Source organism: Geospiza fortis, unplaced genomic scaffold (genome assembly GCF_000277835.1).
Source record: "Geospiza fortis unplaced genomic scaffold, GeoFor_1.0 scaffold97, whole genome shotgun sequence".
Classification (NCBI taxonomy): Eukaryota; Metazoa; Chordata; class Aves; order Passeriformes; family Thraupidae; genus Geospiza; species Geospiza fortis.
The window spans coordinates 673,120-688,004 of NW_005054343.1; the positions used below are offsets into that span (position 1 = coordinate 673,120).

Here is a 14,885-nt window from a genome sequence, read left to right on the forward strand (position 1 = left end):
TGTGGAAGGAGCTGTTCAGTGCACTGCTTTCACTCACTGTGTCTTTGAGTACTAAAGACTATCCATACCATTCTAATTTTGGCACAGGGAATAGCAAGAGCTTGGATGCCTCACCAGACTCCAGCATCTACTGATTCAACACTGTAGAGAAGCAAGAGCAGCCACTCCTGCTGGAGCTGTTTTTCCTTCTCCACTCAAGGCAGCTGATGTGTCGAAAGCAGTTCTCCTGAGGCATGTGTTGGCTGAGGCAGCCTCTTTGATGAGTAAAGTAAAAAGTGTGTTCTCTAGATAATGCAAACACTTGTACCATTCCCACACCTTGACCAGATACATTTTCCTGAAATAGGTGTCTGGCATGTACACACACACACACACACACACACACACCACTTCTCTCCCCTCATGCTGGCACACACAAGGAGTAAGTCAAAGAGCACAGGTTTATTCTCCATTATCCAGGGTGTCCCTGGAATGTGAATATTATGCATGACAGCTCTGCACAGCTTTCTAACACGTCCAATTTTTACCACATCCAAGAGATGTAACTGCACCTGCTGAAAAGGCGACACAGCAGGGCCAGCCCTCAGCAACTCTTGTCAACACAGCACCCTTCCCAGACATGACGTCTGCACAGCTGGTCTGTGCATGCCCTGTCCTTTCATCAGACTGACCCAGGGCACTGATAACTAATATTTGATAACAGGATTCACTTTGGCTGTGCTCAGGAAAACAGCTCAGTCTGCCTCCCTAGCAGGGAGAGAATGAGCAAGCAAGCGTGCATGAAGCCTCCTTCTTTAACCAGCACAGCTGCTGACAAAGGAGCCTGTATCTCTCGCCTTCTCTGAAGTTAATCCCAGCAGTTTAAAGCAGACTTGTGAAAAAAGCATGAATCTGAAGTTACTCTGAAATGCTACTCCAAGGACACATTAGTTCCACTAGAGTCAAAGTATACGCCAGACGCAATAGGTCGAGTTCTAGTCAGAGATTGCACAGAAAGTAGGAGCTAATAATTCTTAATTTGGCATAACGTGACATTCCAAACAGCTTCTCTCTCTCCTTCCAGTAATTGTATCTTGGCAGTACACATATTAAAAAATCATTGCACAAAGGATATGTGCTGTTGGGGAAAAAATCCCCAAAACCAAAACACCTTTCTTTGTGTTGTGCCATTCCAAAAAAATGAAGACACTTTCACTGAAAGGGAAAATATGCTGATCAAAAGAGAAAGGGGACAAAACCTCATTCATTCCTTATTTGCTTAAGAATTACTAAACAGAAACATTTTTGCAGGAGGCTAGGGCAACAATAATTTAGACATTAATAAATTGAGCATTGTAACAATAACTATTCCATGGAATAAAAGAATTCTGGCAAGAAACTTTTCACATGGCATTCAACAGATATTAAAATAAATGAATGGAGTATGAAACTTAAATTACTTCAAAAATAAAGACTTTCCAGCATTTTACCATAATGACAACTTTCAGTAGTAAGATACAATAGCACTGTGTAGCCTAAAAACTGTCATTTTATTTTACAAAAAATTACTTCCAAAAGCATTTTGTCATGACAATTGAGTTTTGAGGAAAAAAACAACCTGTCATTTGATAAATAGAAGAAATTAACTGTCATTAAAGCCACTTAAGCACTCCTCCTTCCTGTTATCCTTCTCATCTTGGCAGTAACTGATAAGGTTTCAGGGAGGCTCAGTCATTGATGGCAGGATCTAGAAAAGAAACAATTTTACATACAGTTATTCTCATTCCCAGGTTCCAGTTATTGTATTTCACTAACCTGCACTCAATTGGCTTCCTTCTGCCCCTGGCATGGGCACAGTGGACCATGTACTTCATACAAATCACTGCTCCCTGTTACACCTCACACCATGAAAATACCGAGGTGGCTGCAATCCTGCGGTGTTAATATCACATACAAAGGTAACAGTAACAAAGTCCTGGTAACAGAGCCCTGTTATCCACCAACTGTGAATTGCTAATAGCAGCCAGTGCTTTAGCCAATAGGGACCAGACATTACTCATTATCATGCAGTTCATTACGTATGGGACATGGTTGAACTGGAGCCTGTAACTTCTGGAAAATGCACCACTCATCCACAGGAACATACCAACAAAATAAATGAAGGACCAGATGCAATGGTTACAGGAGAATTAGCGAAGAGGCAAACTACAACTGCACATTTCCTTCCCCTGTTCCCTCCCAAAAAACATTTTTTCTGACTAAGCAAGCAGCTTCAAGAGGAAAGGAGGACATGGATTGGGCAAATAAAAAAGCTCTGAGCCTTGCATTTCCAGACTAAGTCCCGTGCAACCCCAGGAGGTTGTGTGCATGGCAACCCCATTTCCAACATACAGAGTAATTAATTGTATTCCCACATTAAGCTACCATGGCACACCTCCACCTTGGCAGATTTCTAGCTGGCTTTAATCCTTTCCACCCTCCACATGCCAGGTTCCTCACACCAAATGGCCCTCAGTGACAGCTGAGTTTTCAATGCCATACAGTACCTTGATGCAAATGGGTTTTGCCCTTTTTTCCACCTTTTGCTAGACTACACTGCCACTTAGTCACTGCACTGACATAACAACTCCACCTTCTCTGCTGCAGTGCAGCTGTACATCCACTGATGTGACAATGGAAGTGAGGGCTTCATCCCTACAGGAACAGAGCTGCCTTTCAGTTTGCAACTTGCATCATTTTCATGCTGAGGACAGAGCATATGGTCCTTCGAAGGGACATCAAAATAAATATGACAGGTCAGTGCAATCATCATACTGAATGAATTCAAATGATGCCGTATCTAAAATGAAATGTGTGCACACAATAAAGATTCAAATGACAAAAAAATTCCCCTACCCTTTATCCTTCTCTGAATTATTTATGAATTCTGCAACTCCAGCTGTTGCCACCAGCCCAAGGACACTACTTCATTTTGGGAATGACACTTCATATTAAAAGATAAGTTAACAAAAGAAAACAAGAAAAGAAAAAAGGGCACAACAGCCTTTTAAAGACTACAGAAAAGCACAATACATCTTTTCCCAGCTCTTGCGAAGGAAAATAATCAACAATCAATTCTGTTTGTTTCTCAACTTGTTTCCATAATTCCAGACACAGATTTCAACACTCATGCATTAAGTCAGCCATGCCTTTTTAGCCATTGCAGTTAAGCAAGACTCTCAAATCATCTTGGATCCCTCACATATTTTTATAGGGTTATCTCAGTCTTACAGTTCACCATAAACCATATGCCAACACACCAATGACTGTGATACTGTCTGCATTACTGACAGCTTTTGATGCATAAAATGGTCATTCCAAGAGAATAAAATATTTGCATATGTGGAATTGTTTTTGGGAAAGCAATAATTTGTCCACAAATTTAAACAAAAAGAAGCAACACCTTCAAAGTGCAGTTTAGGGCACAAAGAATTGGTTTCAAGTAATCATGACATTGAGATGAGCAAATTCTACATAGTGCTGTCTGCCTACTTGCAGACTGCTCTGATTTGGATTCCATCACACATTAATTCTTAGATTTCAAATAAGTAATTTGGCAATGGGAAGGAGGTAGCATGGAGAAGGCTTAGCTAGTAAGCACAATTTCCATTACTTACATCAGCACGCTCTCATCTCTCACTTTAAACGAAACTTGTTTTAGTTGGCTCGTCTGTAGAGCAGATAGATAACACAGAGGCTGAATAGACAGGAGAAGAATTTATAAATCCACTATTGGTTTTGGTTGCTACTTTATTCATAATGGAATCAAGATCTGAATTGTTACACAAAACCACCACTACAAGAACATACTGATGCATTGTGTTCACTGTGATATTAACTGAAATGGTCAAAATCTGCAAGTTGCTCAGTGCTGAGGGACATACAGCCCCTAAACAGGAGCCCTTCATGACTGACCAATAGCCTCATCTCTGCCACAAATGATATTATTCTGTTCTCTACCCATGATCTTAATTTCACAGTGTTTTCTACATTTACCTTTACCTAACTGAACAGCAATTGGGCTTATGCTCTGTTCCTGGGAGAACCCAAATGCCACAAGAACTTTAACCAATTAATTACTTAGGATTTTTTTTGTCTGAGGTTTTTATTTTCTCCTCCATAGTCCACCTGAAAGTGGACTAAAAATCGTCACAGTTATAACACAGAAAGATGTATGAATAAACTGCAGAGCTTCCAAGGCACCATCATCAGACATCACCAGTATCACCACAAATTAAAATAAAAAGCCAAAAATGCACCATTTGCCTTTAGTGCCAAGCACACGGTTCAGGCCTGAGCTGGAATGTCAGATATTCAATAAATAAACTCATCTTTGGGAAAGGCAGCAAAGCCAGAGTTGTTGCCTTCTCACAAGTGAAAAATGCCAATGGCTTGCAAGCAGAGATCTGCTGTTACTCAGTTTGGTACCATGAGCTCATGCAGTGTTATCCAGGAAAAGGAGATGTTGTTAAAACAAACATTTATTTGCCCTTCAGTCTACAGCAGAGCTGGCACCCAGCCCTGAACAGTCTCCCTCTTCCTCGCTACTGTGGGAAAGCTACTGAGCAAGAATCCTCCCCTTCCATCTCCTGCTGTTGGCCAAAGAAACAAAAAGGTACAGAAACAAAGAACAGGCAGAGAACCTGAGGTGTGTAAAATGTCACTGAGCAGGAAGTTAAGGTTCAACACTGGAACATTTGTAGATCTCTTGTAACATTTATAAGAGCCCCAAATTCTTCTGTTGTCACAGCTATGTATTTCAGTTTATTAATAATGATTAATATTCTCCAATATTTTGCAAATATGCACAAATCCTCTCAAAACTACAATTATTTAGTTGTAACCCACTCAAACGTACATCACACTTTTTTTTCTGAAAACTAGCAAATTAAAAACAGGAACATATCTCACATTCCAGGGTTGCCATTTAACTCTCAATGCCACAGGTTCTCAAGTGCCTGCTGAAATAGTTTCTAGCTGTGCTAAAGGAATGACATTTGGAAAAAAATCACCTGTGTGCTGATAGGAAAACATCCTTCTGAAGATTTTCACAAGCTAGTTGGATGCAATTGAAGTTAGTCCTCAGAAAATAAGAAAAGTCGTCTTCATGCCCAAACATGCTCACTAAATGCTTCTGGCTATGACATTATTTCATAATTGACACATTACACACAAACAGCCCAAGAAAATATCTTTTTGTCTATGTCTGGATTACATGGCTATTTATACCCAGTGCTTCTGCAGAGCCTTCCCCATGTTGCACGATGCTCTTGAATACAAATGACCAATTGATCCTTTCACATGATAGGGTGGGTTTTTTTTAGTGCTCAATACTTCTAATGTTTGAAAAAATTGTACCTCAACATGGTCTTTAATCCTTACCCTGAACAATTTGAGTATATTCATATTAATCTATTGGATGCTTTTCCACACCACACCTATGGCACTGCATAAATTACTGTAATTTAAATGAATTACTGCTTGAGAATTCTCATGTGGTAAGAAACATGCAGAATTATAGGTTATGGAAAGAAAAATGTGCATTATGGTAACTAAGTTTTATACTACAGTATATCTAGGTGCTCATAAACCAGCCATTCTAAACTGTTGAAGGACAAGAATATTAGACTGATCACACAGAACACACATCAGGATGTCAAGAAGTCAATAATAGGAAATTAAATCTACAGTTTATTTAGATATATTCCCATGCCCATATTGAGATTCCACATTAAAAATGCCATTAGGCTAGCTGAAGAATATTACTGCAGAAGATATTTACACCTATCGTAATTCTATCTCTGCCCTGGATAACTTGCATTTTCCTATATTTAATCTACTGAAACATATTGAAGAAAAAACAACTTGGAGAAAAAAAAAGAAAAAATAAACAGAAAAAAACCCCTAAAGTTCTTTTGTTACATTACTCCACATACTACCAATGTTTAAGGATGACTTGTTTAAGACTGCACATTTCAACTACCTAACACTAAAGAATGAAAAGCTTCTTGCTACAAGCTAAAAAGAAAGTCTTTACCATGCTCCTTGAAGAGCTCATTTTCACATTACTCAGGCTTCATTATGCTGAATCAATATTCGTTTAGTCACTGGGTTATTGACATATTTTAAAATAAAAGTATACCCTTCAGCTACTGCACTCATTACGGGTAATTTGTCTTGTCAGGGAGCAGGGAATATTATCCCAGTCTTTCAGGGGCTGACAGCCCATGGAAATACCTCCCCTTGGTTACAACTGTAAATAATTTTAAGGTAAAATATTGAAAAATCAATGACTGTTTCCTGCAATCTGTCACAAACAAATCAATCATAATCTGCACAGCCAGAGAGTATGATTTGAAGGAGATGAGAGCAGATGTAATTCTTGGCTGGAATCTCTCATTTCAAAATCACCTCACATAATGGTGTCATCATTTAAACACTTAGCAGTCACTGCAACTGCCACTCATAACATCTAGTTGGACAAAACCACAAGGAAGAGGAGGAGAAATGCTCCTGCTGTTATGTAAACAAACATTTTATTTCAATGGTTGCAACATTAGCAAATTTCACAGATATAACAACAAAGCTTGCCCCTCCACAAACGTCCAAGGTGCTTTTCCTTCTCAGTGGAAGTCTGCCTATAAATGAGCCTCTCAAAATGCAAAGCATTTTAAATTTTAAAACCAAACTCTGCTTCATCAAAGGTGAGAAATAATATCTGATACTAATACTACCTCTAAAAATATTTTATTCACTCCAAATTGCTCATAACAGAATTATGCATCAAATTCTTAAGAGATTAAGAAAGGAGAATTATCTGAGGTACCTTTGTCTTTTTAAGAGCAATAAGGATTTCAATGCTTCTTTGTCCTCTACATATTACATTTCACATCTAATTTTCATTAAGCACACACTGACTCAACTTTAAGGTAGGAACCACTGCAAAGTATATGCAAAAGAAAGTCATAACCTACATAAATTAATTGCTAATATATTTTCAACTTGCATTCAAAGATTAAATGTTGTATATGGAATTACATCTGCATAAAGGATCAATTTACACATAAAGAATTAACTACTGCACTCAGAATGCTATAAACTGACCTTTGTAAATGTAAATAAATTGTGTAAAACTAATCTATTTTTACAGAGTAACATTAATACTTAGACTAAAATTATTTCCTCATTTGTCCCCCCACCTCACTACATTTTCACCCCAATACTACAGTGTTTAAAAGAATTCTCTGCAGATAAAACAGGATAAAACTGTTATGCAACTGCAACCACAGGCCTAAGACTGCATTTTTTGCACAAACAAAATTTAGAAATGCTCATGGAGTGTTTCCCTCTGGAGTCTATAATTTGAGCTCTTAATCTTTAACGTGCAGAGCCCGTTATCACATACTCATTTTAATCACATTAACCTAAGCAACTCCTAATTCTGAATATTTATCTTACAACTGTGAGACTAAGAAAAAAATGCGACCAAAAAGATGAAATTATTTCCTCTTTTCTTGAAAAAATCCCTTAATACTGTTTTTAAAAATCAAAGAATAGGGCATATTGTACATCTAAGTAAACCTCTCCAAGGTTTGCCTTCCTTTAAAGCAGGCTTTAAGTCTCTTTATCTTCTACTTGGAAAACATACATCTCTAACTCTTTATTGATATACATCAAAACCACTATTGTTTGTAGCAGCTGGACAGATTCCCTTTCTCAGCAAAATAAATAATTAAAAAAAAAAAAAGAAACTGAAGTCTTAAAGAAGCAGTTAGTGCCTTAGAGGTTAACTAAGTGTAAATATCAGCCATGAAGAAAATCAGCTTATTGTGGGGAAAGGCCACTCCACAGCGAAAGGAAGCGGGAGGAGGCAGTGGGTGAGCAATTGCTAAAAACCAGAGTACTCCTAGAAATGAGCTGCAGTTCCCCACTCTTGCCCTGGATGAGATCTATAATGAAGCTATCCAATAGACAGCCCCAGGCTCCTCAGCCCCCTCTCCTGTCCTCCCTGGCCCAGGGACAGTGACAGAGGGAAGCCCCGCTCCCCAGGCTGAGCCATTGTGCGAGGGGGAAGCGCGGCGTGCACAGAACATGCCGGCAGCTTCCCCCAGTGCCATTCCCCTGAGCCAGCTTCTCATTTCTTGTGACAATCACCTAATTAGGTGGGTCAAGAATTGCAGAAGATAGAAGAGATTCATTCTTCCTTACATGCCAGCTCTCCTATTTGTAAAAAGGAAGGCAATGGCTCTTCTACTCCATTGTAAGGCACTTAATAAATGTTAATAATAATTAAGTCAGTCACATCTCCCAGACAACACTGTCAGATCTTTTTTTGCAGTATTTCAGAATTATTTGGCTCAGGAGGGAGCTCCCACAAGCTCCAGACAGAAAAGGACTCACAAATTCCATCCTTCAATGCAAGAGGTCACAGAGGGCTGTGCCACAGCAGACATTTCACAAGCCCTGAGGAGCAAGAGCAGCACATGCTGCTGCACTACAGATGTTAATAGGTCAGCACTGAGAGTGCAATTTCCTGCTGGACAAAGCATTAAGATGCTCTAACAGCTAGTAGGACTCTGAAGTCTTTCTGGTTAAGAAGTTGAACTAGATTCAATTTCTTGAACGAAAGATGGTTTAGGTTTTTGGTTTTTTTTATATCTCAATCAAGAAACAAAAGCACTACTGGTTATGCAAAGAGCTGAAAAAAGGAAGAGACTGGATTTGAAGAAGCTACTAGCATTTCCTCTAGTACCCACCTTCTCCATTTACTGCTCTCGCTTATAATGTTCATTTAAGTCACTGGCATATGTTCATTTATTTTATGCAGCTCCACATGATCACTAAACAATATAGCAATGCCATACTACATCATGCAACATTACTGACATGATACTATTAGCAATACTCTACCTAATGAAGTTTATAAAGTCTTCATGTTTGGGCATTACAGAAAGATGAAGAATCCTGCTTTGAAATAGCTCCTGCCTTCCAATTCTGTCCTTCCCTTCCTTCAGCATTGCTGAGACCATCTCACTGAGCTCATCTGGAGAAAACAAAAATAGAAAGAAAACAACATACTTATTACATGCAGTGTGCAATTTTCTCAACAGAAATGGAATAAAGTTGATGTATCTGGAAATATCAATTCTGCATTTTGTAAGTGACTAAACCCAGCACCACAAAGGGAAGTGCCCCAGCTCTAATGCTTTGCTTAATGAATCATATCATACTCATAGCAGATTACTTACCATTAACTCTGAACAGCACTTAATATGGTTAAAAATACTGCAAGCCCAGCTGCATTCTGGCTTTGTACTGGGTCTCTTCCCATATTCAGGCAGGTACAGGATAGGATGGAATGCTGGGTTCATTTTCCCCGCTGTGCATCTCACTGCTTCTCTCTTGGGTGCAATCTAGAAAGGCAAAAAAAAAGGGGATATATGGAGAATGGGGGCTGGAACAAAAATACAGTATTTGTCACTAATTCAAACAGCATGTTTCTCTGACAAACAAGGATTACCAACTGAACAATGCAAGGGTTTCTTCACCCATTGATCCTGTAGGTTTGTTAAATCCCACAGACACTATGTTAATGCCACATCCCAACTGGATGGTGTTCAATCCTGCATGTTCCAAGAGGTGCACCACAAACAGGTGCCTATGGAAATCAAAAATCTGAGGAATGGGGCAGTTTAATGGCATTTTGCTAATGAAACAGAGACAGCATTAATCACTTGCTCAAAAGCACAACACTCTAACAATTATATGAGAATGGACATCAATTTGCATCAGAACATTTCTGAGACAAGCAGAGCTCCTATTAGGTAAACTGAGGCCAAGGTTACATGAACAAATCTAGGTCACAGGATGTGCCAGGAATCCAAGGAGAAAACAAACCCAGGTCTAGCCCCTTGCCTGCTATTAAGTTTTCCAATCCCTTCTCAGCCAGCCTAAAAGTCTCTCCACCCTACTGCAGCCTCCTCCCAAAGAATGGATGACCTGGATGACCTCAGCTGAAGTTTCACTTAGGGACACAGCAGCACAGTGTATATTACAGGGAATATCAGCTGAACTTTAACTGAAGCAATAAATTAAATACTGAAATAAACTTAAGAAAAAACATAAAGGAAAAAAATACCTTTAAAATTACTTTTGAAACTTAGGCTCTACAGAGCTGTCCTCTTCCCAAGAGACATTCGTGAAACCTAATGCCCACAGGAGCCAGGAGACAGCAAGGTCCTTCCTAGATAAAAGCCAGAAAGTCAGCACAAACAAAGCAATTCTCATACTGCCAATATCATAAAGAAGTCATAGGCACCTTTTTATAATGACAGAGTATTCTTAATAAAAGCTTCAAGCAGGTTTTACAGCTGCATATTATCCAATGAAACCAGTAATAAACAGCACTGTAGAATTATTTAGTGCAACTCCAATACGCCCAGAGTCTCAACCTGGGTTTTATTTATCACACAGGCTAAAATGTTTGTTCTTGGCTTTACAGTAGCAGCCAAGCCTGTAGCTATCTTTTATCCCAGCACACTGCCATCTGGATATTGATACTTTGCTATGGGATATGAAAGAAGAGCATAGTTACTTAATACAGCTTAATTGAAAACACAGGACCTACATATTATACCATGCATTATTTTACACAAAATTAAATCTGAAGGGCATGAAAATTTCTGTAGATGTCAGCAGAAAATATATCAGAGGTAAATGCTGTGTTTGTCATCTGTGCTAGAAATGCTACAAAATACTGTGAAAAATATGTGCTTACAAGAAGAAAAAGCTCGTTTTTGCTTTGTTGGGAAAAAAAGAAATTGCTCAGAAAGGTGCAACTCCTTAAAGAAGAGCATGAGAGTAACCAGTCACATGTTTATTAGTATAGTAAACTCTGTTATGGTGATCCATATTCACCTTGAAAGGTGAATATAGTTTGTTTTTCTCCTCAAGCAACGATTTAATAATAAAAAAAGAAAAAAAAAAGCCGGTTCTATTAATACATTCACTTTAATCTGCCAAAAACAGCTTTAAGAATCATCTACATCTGCACCACTCACATTAAGAATACAGACTAACAAAATCCCAGAAATTATGAACTGTTAAAAAGAATTCCTTGGGTGTAAGGCCAGAAAGGCTACCTGGCTTTATGTTTCTCCTCAGAGAGGTACTGCTGAGCTCTTGCAAACACCAGTCATAAGGACTGCAAATATATGTAAGTAAAGTAGATAAAGCACAAAATCTTTGGAACATGACATCGCTATTAAGACACTCATCTCTAACACCCACACTGAAGGCCAGATTCCAGCTGCAGGAGCTCCCACCACACTGCAGGACCTGCAGGCAAAAGGGAATTTGCCACCATGAGTGAAGCTATGGGCTCATGCAGATCCCATAAAACAGCACAGGGAGCCACAGCCATCCTTCCCACTGAGCTGCTTCTCATTTGCTATAGGAGCCAACTAACAGGAGATGTGGCTAGTTTTAAGTGAAAAACTTGTTCTAGACATGAAAGAAAGCAGTTTTCCATTTTTCACTCAGAGTCTATTTTCTACATATGTCCATGGAACTGTAAGTAAAATAAACCCTAAAGACATTCTTAACTTAGTCCATACTATGCCAACAAATTCAAGCAAATAATGGCATTTAAGTTAATTGCAGGAAACTTCAAGGAAACTGAAATGCAGTTTCAGGTTCTCCCATGATACTGTCAAGATCTTTGGAGCTACATGCTCAGTACAATAACTGGGTGCTTGAAAGACTTGTCAGCTGCACTTCTGTATTTTATTCCACACACTAAAAAGGCTGCTGAAGCAATTTAAAAAAAAATAAGACTAGAACTCATAATCAGGCTTCTTTTAGCAGACAAGAAGTGATTTAAAATAGAAAGGCTTGGAGAGAAAAGCAAAACTACCTAATACCCAAATGCTAGGCACAGAAGAGTAATTCTAGGTGTTCACGAGTTTACACCTCACTCTCAGACCACAAACACAGAGAGTGTGAACAAGGAGCATCTCGGGCAGAGGAAGTGCAGGAAGAAACAACAGAGCACTGAGGGTGCCTTGCTCAGAGCGCTCCTCCTTTACCCAGCAGTCTGAGAGCCACAAAACACCAGCACTTCCACTGCACTGCCTGACCTGGAACTCCCAGCACAGCACCTGAGGGAAGCAGCAGCAGTGTCTGAGGAAAAGGCCCCTGAGTTTTATAGCAAATATTTTACATGCATTTTTTCTAGCTCTTGCCCAGTTAATAATGTATTGATTTAACATAGGAAGACACAGGCCCCTCCCTCCTCTTTGCACACTAATTAGTTTTACTTCTATGGTAGTGCAAAGATGAGAAAGAAAATTTTCTCTTCATGCCTAATTAAAAGAATTAATATTCACGTGTGTTTATTTTTCTCTTGTAAGTTGTTAATACTTTAAAATATACTGTATAAAACATCTCTTATCAGATGTTTCCAGCAGCAATTTCCCCTACCATATGAGTCTCACAGATTTTTTTTAATAGGACAGCGTTAACTGAAACAGGGTATCTTGTAGAGGAATTACTATTTAATTTTTTTTTCTTTAAGAGGACTCCCTTTAGCGTCACATACATAATTGTTGGGTAATACTGTCCCAAAATGAACTGGAAAAACAAATTCAGTGTCTAAGGTCAGGTATTCTGATAAAGAAATATCAAAAAGGTTTTGAGAAAACAGCCTCCTTCTCATCTACCCCTGTAACAAGAAAAAAAAAAGAAAAAAAAAGTTGAAATGATCTCCTAATGCATCTCCCTTCATAATTCATGCCGAAAGATGACATTTTCTCAGGATCTTAATTAAGATAATGATGAACACCTGTGTCGGCATTCTTTGGCAAGACAGCATTATCCATCATAATCTTTTAAGTACTCTCAAAAAAACCCAACAAAATCGTATGACGGAACCAATCTGTTGCCTCTCCTTGCACTAAGTTTTACATCTCAGACACACAGAAGAACGATTAGATCTTTAAGGACTGCAATAAAAACAGGATCGTTAGATTTTAAAGTTTCAACAGAAAGGAGCTATTAAATTAATTAAATTAAGGTATATCATATCCAAGATAGCCAAGTTTAACTCCATTCACTATAAGCCACCTGGAACCAAACCACTTACAGTTAGAGCCTACCAAGAGCTGTACTTTTAAACTGTAGTTTGCTGTTACTTTAAGGATCATTCTGCCTCTTTCCATTTGTTTCTCCCAGAAAGAAAATATTCTCAGCTGATCCCTACTGTACATTCATGCCCTGATTTATTAAGCCATTTTATGCTGTACCCCATTTGCACAATCTAAATGAAATAATGCAAAAGAAATCAGTGTAGAAAAAACAAATACGCAAATCCAAATGTTGCTATATTTTGGGTCATGTTTTGTGCAGTCATCTCAAATCCAAGTTCCTCTCATACCAAAAACCCTACTGGAGTCCAACTACTAAACTAACCCATGACTCTCTTAACAGCTTTGCAGGACCAACCGATCAGACTGAAGGCAATAAAAATAGGGATTTTAATTATTTATTTATAGAAGCTGAATCTAAATTCACATACCTAAATTTAAATAATGTGAACAGTGCACAGCCAGACTGTAAATCTTTCCCACTGTTAAATAAGATTTTAAGAGCAAGCGTTTTTTCTATTGCATTAACAATTTATCTTCCAAAAAATTTTGAGAAAATATAAACAGTCCAGAGTTTTAATATCAACCTGCACTGTTATAGTTTCATTGGCAGCTGCAAAATACACAAACTCCTAATGCCAAGAACTCATCCATACCTTCAAATGCACGTACCTTCAGCAAAAATGCAGAGAAGCAGTAAATGTATCCTCAAGCCCCAAGTTTGTTAACAGCACTGATGAACAACATAAGAGTCTTGAAACAAACTTCTTTTTTCCCTTCCATTAAGTGGTTGAAAAGTCCTGCAAAGCAGATTAGTCTTAGGCTTTCACATTTTAATATGCTGCTATCAGAGGAAAAAGTTGCTGTGACTAGTCATTCAGTAAAGCTATCAATGTGCAAATAAAGCAGAAAATAGAGACATCCTTAAGAAATGAGTCTCAAATTTGATATAAAGTGAAGGTGACAACCACAGCAATAGAACTATAAACTAAATGTTTCAATATCTTGAATAATTATCTACAGTTCTTTTAAAACTGCAAAGAATATAATAGTGGCATAATGTAGTGAGAATGTCAGTTTGATAGGCACTTACAATCCTGACGGCATAAGAGTCCTATCACTACCGTTTATTAATCAGCTCTGGTATTATGTTTGCAAGGCATGAAAGTATGCATGAACTCACCACAGTTTCCAAAATGTATGCCTACAGAAGAAAGATTAGTGGAACATCAGAAATAAAGAGGGTAATTTTACATGACGTTAACCTTACCTCCTCTTCAAAAAAGTCAGATGCCATGGGAAGATGGTTAAAACTTCTGCTTCTTCCTACAAAGAAAGGAGCACGGAAAAGCAGTTAGTTATTCTACTCACACATAAAATGAATGTTAAATGTATAAAACTTGACCAGATGATATCTCACTCCCCGAACAAGGGGGATTGTCAGAGGATTATGACAGAAGAGCTTTCGAGTGGAGAAAGAAATGCAGTGCTCCAGAGCGATCGCTATAATGAAGCCGGGGACAAATACCGGTGACACCGTGCAGTCGAAAACTGATGAAAGTGCACACCTGTGTGGATTGAGCATGTAAGGGAGCGTGCGAGCCAGGGACGGACCCGTCCCGTTTACCGGAGCAGAACCACATGGAGTTTAAAGAGACGAAATTCGGCACATCGCACATTTAAAAATTAAATTAAAAAAAACAAAAAAAAAAACAAAAACAAAAA

General features: G+C 38.5%; 1 long non-coding RNA gene across 1 annotated transcript; it reads right to left on the reverse strand.

The window, feature by feature from the left end:
- Positions 1 to 421: 421 nt before the first annotated feature.
- On the reverse strand, positions 422 to 14,878 carry LOC102040379. The gene is made up of 6 exons (XR_004081906.1): positions 14,431 to 14,878; positions 13,833 to 13,960; positions 10,157 to 10,261; positions 9,267 to 9,431; positions 8,929 to 9,061; positions 422 to 1,726 (listed from the first exon to the last, which is right to left on the reverse strand). It is a non-coding gene; the product is annotated as an uncharacterized LOC102040379 (long non-coding RNA).
- Between the last annotated feature and the right edge of the window lie 7 nt (positions 14,879 to 14,885).